The following is a 6,000-nucleotide window of genomic DNA, read 5'->3' as shown; positions in this document are numbered from 1 at the left end:
CTGTTGTCTCTATCAATTCAAAATCTCAAACCATGCAAATATATAGTCGCAAACATGCACAGTTTCCTTAATTCAAGATATCAATATCACAGATTAGATCTCACAAATATTTTCTATATTTAGTGTTAAGCTTTCCCACCATTGAAAGATATTTATCCATTAAGGAAAAAATTATGGCATTTCACACAATTTGGGGGTCACTTTCTTATACAATTTTAGGGGGTGCCTTCTCAACTTGGCGAGTTTCTTAATGACCAGAGATTTCATTCAGTACATGACCAATCCTTGTCCCTGATGCTAATGGATTATACCTGACCCTACATGTGGTGGCTGGGTCCATGAATCCAATATTCAAAGGAAGTAATCAGATAGCCCCAGACTTACAATTAATTATATAAGGACTAACTATTTGGGAAAGACCCTCAGAAGTTGCACCATAATGCAAAGTTTTAATTGGATCTTAAGATACATAATATTTTTTCATTTAACCCTGAAGCTCTGTAGAACTGATGGAATCTCCATTTTTTTTCAAATACTTCCTCTCTCTTACTGATATCAAATAATACCTGCTTGAATTTTGACTCTCCTCTCATGACTCGTTTGAATACTTGATCACAGTTTTCACAGTTGTTCTGTTAACATTGAGATCCAGTTGAGAGCAGCGTTGAGAGCCTGGCTGGAGAGCTATTTCAGGCTCATTCACTGCAACATATGTGGACAACAGACTAGAGGGCTCCTTTGCTAAGAGATGAACAAATTTTCCATGCCATTTTTTTGAAGTATAGTTGATTTACAATGTTGTGTTAGTTTCAGGTGTACAGCAAAGTGATTCAGTTCTACATAAACAGTAAGTCCCCCACATACGAAACTTCAAATTGTGAACTTTCAAAGATGTGAATGACCTATTACTCAGACATCATTGGATTGATTTTTCAAGAGGGTAGATAGACTTGAATCCAGCAAGGAACCAGAATCTGTGCCATCAACGTCAGGCGTGAGTGAAATGGCAGCTTGCCCTCTGTCTCCTGTTGCTGACGATCCTTCAGCTCTACCATCTCCCACCTCCTCTCCCTCCTCCTGTCAGTAGCTCTTCTTGCCTGTTCCCTCGATGCCAGCCCCTGGATGCCAGCTGTTGTACTGGACTACTGTACTTTTCAAGGCACTGTACTGTGAGATTAAACATGTTTTCTTTATTTTTTGTGTTTGTTTTGTATGTATTATTTGTGTGAAAAGTATTATAAACCTATTACAGTACAGTACTATATAGCCAATTGTGTTAGTTGGGTACCTAGGCTAACTTTGCTGGACTTACGAATAAATTGGACTTACGGACGCACTCTAGGAATGGAACATGTTAGTATGTAAGGGACTTACTGTATGTGTGTGTGTGTGTGTGTGTGTGTTCTTTTTCAGATTCTTTTCCATTATAGGGTCCAGGTACAGACCCACACATACATACATAGTGATTTTTGATTTATCTATTCAAGTTCAGGTAGGTCAATGTGGAATCTGTATGGCTGGACTTACAAATTTAAAGCTACAGACTTTCGGTAGCTGCACCCAAACGCAAGCACCGGAGATTTGTAGGTGTGAAAATGTTTTAGTGACAAGCAACTGTGTCTTTACATGTAATGGATGGAAGATAGGGAGGCAAGAAAAGCCAAGGTTTTCTGAGTTTATTCAACAGAGGATGCCTTCCCTAGCTCAGTATACCACAACTTTCACTGGAAGTGGTTCTATAATTCTCCTGGAGAAAAAGGGTCAATTGCATTCTAGTTTAGATTAAAGTGTACTTTAAAAAATGACAGTGTGCTAGTTTATCAGTATTATTGACAGGCTAAAGGAAGTTTGAAAGGGGTTCATATTTTGTTTGAAAATAATCATAGCAATTAACATGGATTGAGCAGTTACTATTGATGGATATCTTGAATGCTTTCCAAGAAGTGTATTCATTTCCCAACTCACATGACCACTATCATCATTTTTGAGATGAGAAAAACAAAGATTACTTGCCCAACATCATAAAACCAATCAATATAAAAGCTTATATAAAAAACCAGGTATTCAAGCTCCAGAGCTACACTCTTAATTAGCCACTGGTATCAACTCCCCCAAAATGAACATTTTGACGCCTCCTTTTCTTGGCATTTTCCCCCACATTTGATCTTTGCAATTCTTGTTTCATTCCCCACTCGGCATACTACTTTAAAATAAGCCTTAGCAGCCATGAGGTATATGTATTTGAGGAAGCTTTCATAAAATTCTACCAAATGTCCTCTCCATTTGTATTCTACAAAGGTTGTGTGTGATTGGATTATTGGCAAAATACCGAGGCACAAGTGCTCTAGATATCACGTTCATATCAAAAGCATCAGTCTCGTTTTTTTCCAACCTCCTTTGACAAACATTTCCCCACCCTGTGCTCAACCTGTTTTCCTTGTTACCAGTATGTGCAGGGATGAATTGCTACATTTTCTGAGTATGATTCCTTACCTCTCTTTCTGAGTCATATTTACCATTTTTATTTCTTGGTTTCCATATTGTCCTTTGTATGAGATTTCAGGGTTTCAGGGAAACTCATGCTCATTTCCTAATCTCATACCAAACCAAACACTCTTTCGGAAAACTTACAAAAGTCTTGTATTTAAACAACACTGCTGAAGTAAGAACTTGGTATGTGTGACTCCTTTATCTGAGTTTGTGTAATGTAGAGGTGAAAATCATTTTGCTAAATGTGTTAGGTACCATCCTAGGCTTTGAAGAAATAAAGATAAAGAAAACCTGGTAATTACCCTCAAGCAACTAATGAATGATTCAGTGGCAGACTGGTTAGTAGACTCCTGTGTGGGGTTAGAGAAAGGCTAGAGAAGAAAACCCAGTCTGACTTCCAGACTGAGACCCTGTGACTGCAGGAACCACATCTCCATATATGATCAAATGAATTGGTCATTTGTTAAAAAAAAAGGAAAGCAGTTGAATGCCTACCATGTGGCAGACATTGTGTTAGGATCTTTAAGTGGAATTTGAAAAACTCTCCACAATCTTAGAAAGTAGATATTAACTATTATTACCCCCATTTTATAGATAAGGAAAATGAGCCACAGAAAAGTAGAGTAACTTGCTCAGGGTCACCCTGCTGGAGGAAATGAAAGCATATTTTCAATTAAAAATATTCTGACTACAGAATCTGTATTTTTATCACCAATATCACATGTTTTCACTAACTGGGTAGTCTCAGATAAGTTATTTTCCTAAAAGTAAAATGATAGTATTTGTTCTACTTCAAAAGAATAATTACCATTAATTGAGTACCTGCTATATTTCAAACACTAATTTTAGACTCTAGAAAAAACAATAGTAAACCTTGAACTCATTGGTGTGCGTCATAGCAGGCCATATATCAAGAAGCCCAACTAGATGGTATTTATTCATTTATTTCTTAAGTCATTTAATAGCTATTTCCTGAGTATTTATTATGGTTTAGACTCTGTCTTAGCCAGGGCTAGAAGATACATTCATGAACAGGATACTCCTAGGACTCATGAAACTTACACTATAGACAGAAGAAACAAACAATAATTACATAAATAAGCAAATAAGTTAAGCCTATTTATTTTGGTGTACCTACCCTGCTTTTTTATAACTATCACTGTCTTGTGACTTACTTGGATGACCTTTGGCTTTTTTACTGAGTGAAGTACCCATTTTCTTACACATATATGTCTTAGCAAGACATTATTACTCCTTGCTATTTCCTGGTCACCAAACCTTATCAGAATGTCATCAGTGTGGTGGACAAGCATGTCCTCTGGGATGATAAAATAACCAAAGTCCTTACAGTCTAATTTAAGGAATAGAACTGAAGTTGTTATAACCTAAAACAAAATGGTGAAAGTATACTACTACCCCTTCCAAGTAAAAGAAAGCTGCCGCTGGTGTTCCCTATTTATTGGAATAGAGAAGAAAGGTATTTTTGAATTAAATAACTGCATACTAAATATCAGGGCTTCTGTTAATTTCTTCCGGTAAATCTACCAGGTCCGGAACAGCAGCTGCAATTTAAGACACAACACGATTAAGCCTATGATAATCCACTGTTACTTTCCCAGATCCATTTTCTTATGTCAGGTTCCTCAGGAAACAATCTCTGAGATGGAGCTTTGTGTGCAGAAAATTTTTTGGAGAGCGGTGTCTGGAGAAACAGGTGGAGGCCATTTGGGGCACAGAGAGAAGTTAAATTCAATGTAGTTGCAACAAAGTTTCGGCTGATTTCACAGGGTGTTCAGATGCTGAAAAATTCAGAAATGTCCTGAATTATGTAGGAGGGATGGCTTTTTGTCTCCATACAGATGAGTCATTGGATGCAGTCAGCCCCTATGGAAGGGGAGAAAACGTTCACAAGGCAGCTCTCTTCACCTGAGGATAGTTTCTGGGGAAGGACTCAGCCATCAACGAGCAACACCCCTGAAAGCTGGCAGTATGAGTACAAAATTTTGAAGGGGGATCTGGGCAGTTTACTACAGGATCCAATATAGTCCACCCTTAGCAACACTTGAATCCACTTGCCTTGTAAAATAAGTTGCCCCTATCTGGGGACAGCGAATTCAGGATTCCAAGGGAATCTTAAAAGAGGAAGGTTAGTAGGATGAACTGTGGCCCCCAACCCTCTAGCTGGTCTTGGGACTGTAATTAATACCCTCATCTTCCTCCTGCCTTATTCATTCTGGATTCCCCTCACTGTCATCTATCATTTCTGCTCATCTAGGTGGCTTTTCTGGTGGGATGGCTCATACCACATCCCTGATGGCTTTGAGTTACTACTCACCATGCCCTTCTAAGGCTGTGGCTGCCTCACTTTTCTGTTTACCATAAACATTGGTAAAGTTATTGACATATTTTTATACAGGGGAAAGCTGGCTCTTTGTAGTGAGAATACAGAGACTGCTTCTGTTATTAACGGATGCAGAAGATGCTCTGCAGCTTCAGGTTCTCAGATTCATTTTTGTCTACCCAGATTTTGCCATCTCAGGCCTCAGGTTTCTACACTTGTCCTGTTCTTAGCATAAGTGACCTGATAGGGTTGAGCATTTAACTGGAGTTTCAACTCTGCAACACTACAATCAAGCTGACCCAGGGCTTCATCATAATTTACCCTGGGAGGTGGAGGTAACGTATGCTGCATTTTTAAGTGCTTCTCTGATATATTTACCTGGTGATTCACAAAACTGCCAAATTTGAGTGAGGCACAGAGAAACAGAAGGCTCTTCAGATAATTAAGGTTATAAAACAAGCAGCTCTTCTTCTTGACTCTTATGCTATCACAGATTCAATGATGCTTAAAATATTATGAAAGATCAGAGCCCTTTAGAGCCTGTGGCAAGTCCAAGTAGAAAAATCATAGAAGAACCCCCTAAGAGTTTGGAGTTAAGCCATGCAAATAACTTTTAAGCAAGTAACTGCATTTCTTTTGAGAGTGCCTGTTTATGGGACATCAGGTGGCCATGCTGTCTGAGTTGCCCATCATAAATGGGGTTTTACCTGAACCACCAAGCCAAACAGCACTCAACCATCAAATAGAACTGGAACATAGAGTGCATCAGTTTTCAACTTCTGTGTAACATATTACCACAATTATAGCGACTTAAAACAACACAAGTTTATTATCTCACAGTTTTTGAGGTCAGAAGTATGATAGTTAATTTTATGTATCATCTTGACTGGACCATAGGATGCCCAGATATCTGGCTAAACATTTTTTCTGGGTGTGTTTGTGGTATTGTTTCTGGAAGACATTCGCATTTGAATTGGTGGACTGAGTAAAACAGATGGCCCTCCCCGTTGTGGATGGACATCAACCAATCCATTGATGGCTTGAACAGAACTGAAAGGCAGAGAAAAGTTGAATTCTCTCTCTTTGTCTGACAGCTTGAGCTGAGATATTGATTTTCTTTTGCTCTTGGACTGAGACTTACATCATCAGCATTCCTGGTTCTTAGGCCT

The sequence above is a fragment of the Neophocaena asiaeorientalis genome, unplaced genomic scaffold (assembly GCF_003031525.2).
Source record: "Neophocaena asiaeorientalis asiaeorientalis breed wild unplaced genomic scaffold, Neophocaena_asiaeorientalis_V1.1 scaffold114, whole genome shotgun sequence".
In the NCBI taxonomy this organism is placed as follows: Eukaryota; Metazoa; Chordata; class Mammalia; order Artiodactyla; family Phocoenidae; genus Neophocaena; species Neophocaena asiaeorientalis.
The sequence above is the reverse complement of the archived record's forward strand: the minus strand, read 5'-3'. Positions refer to the sequence as shown.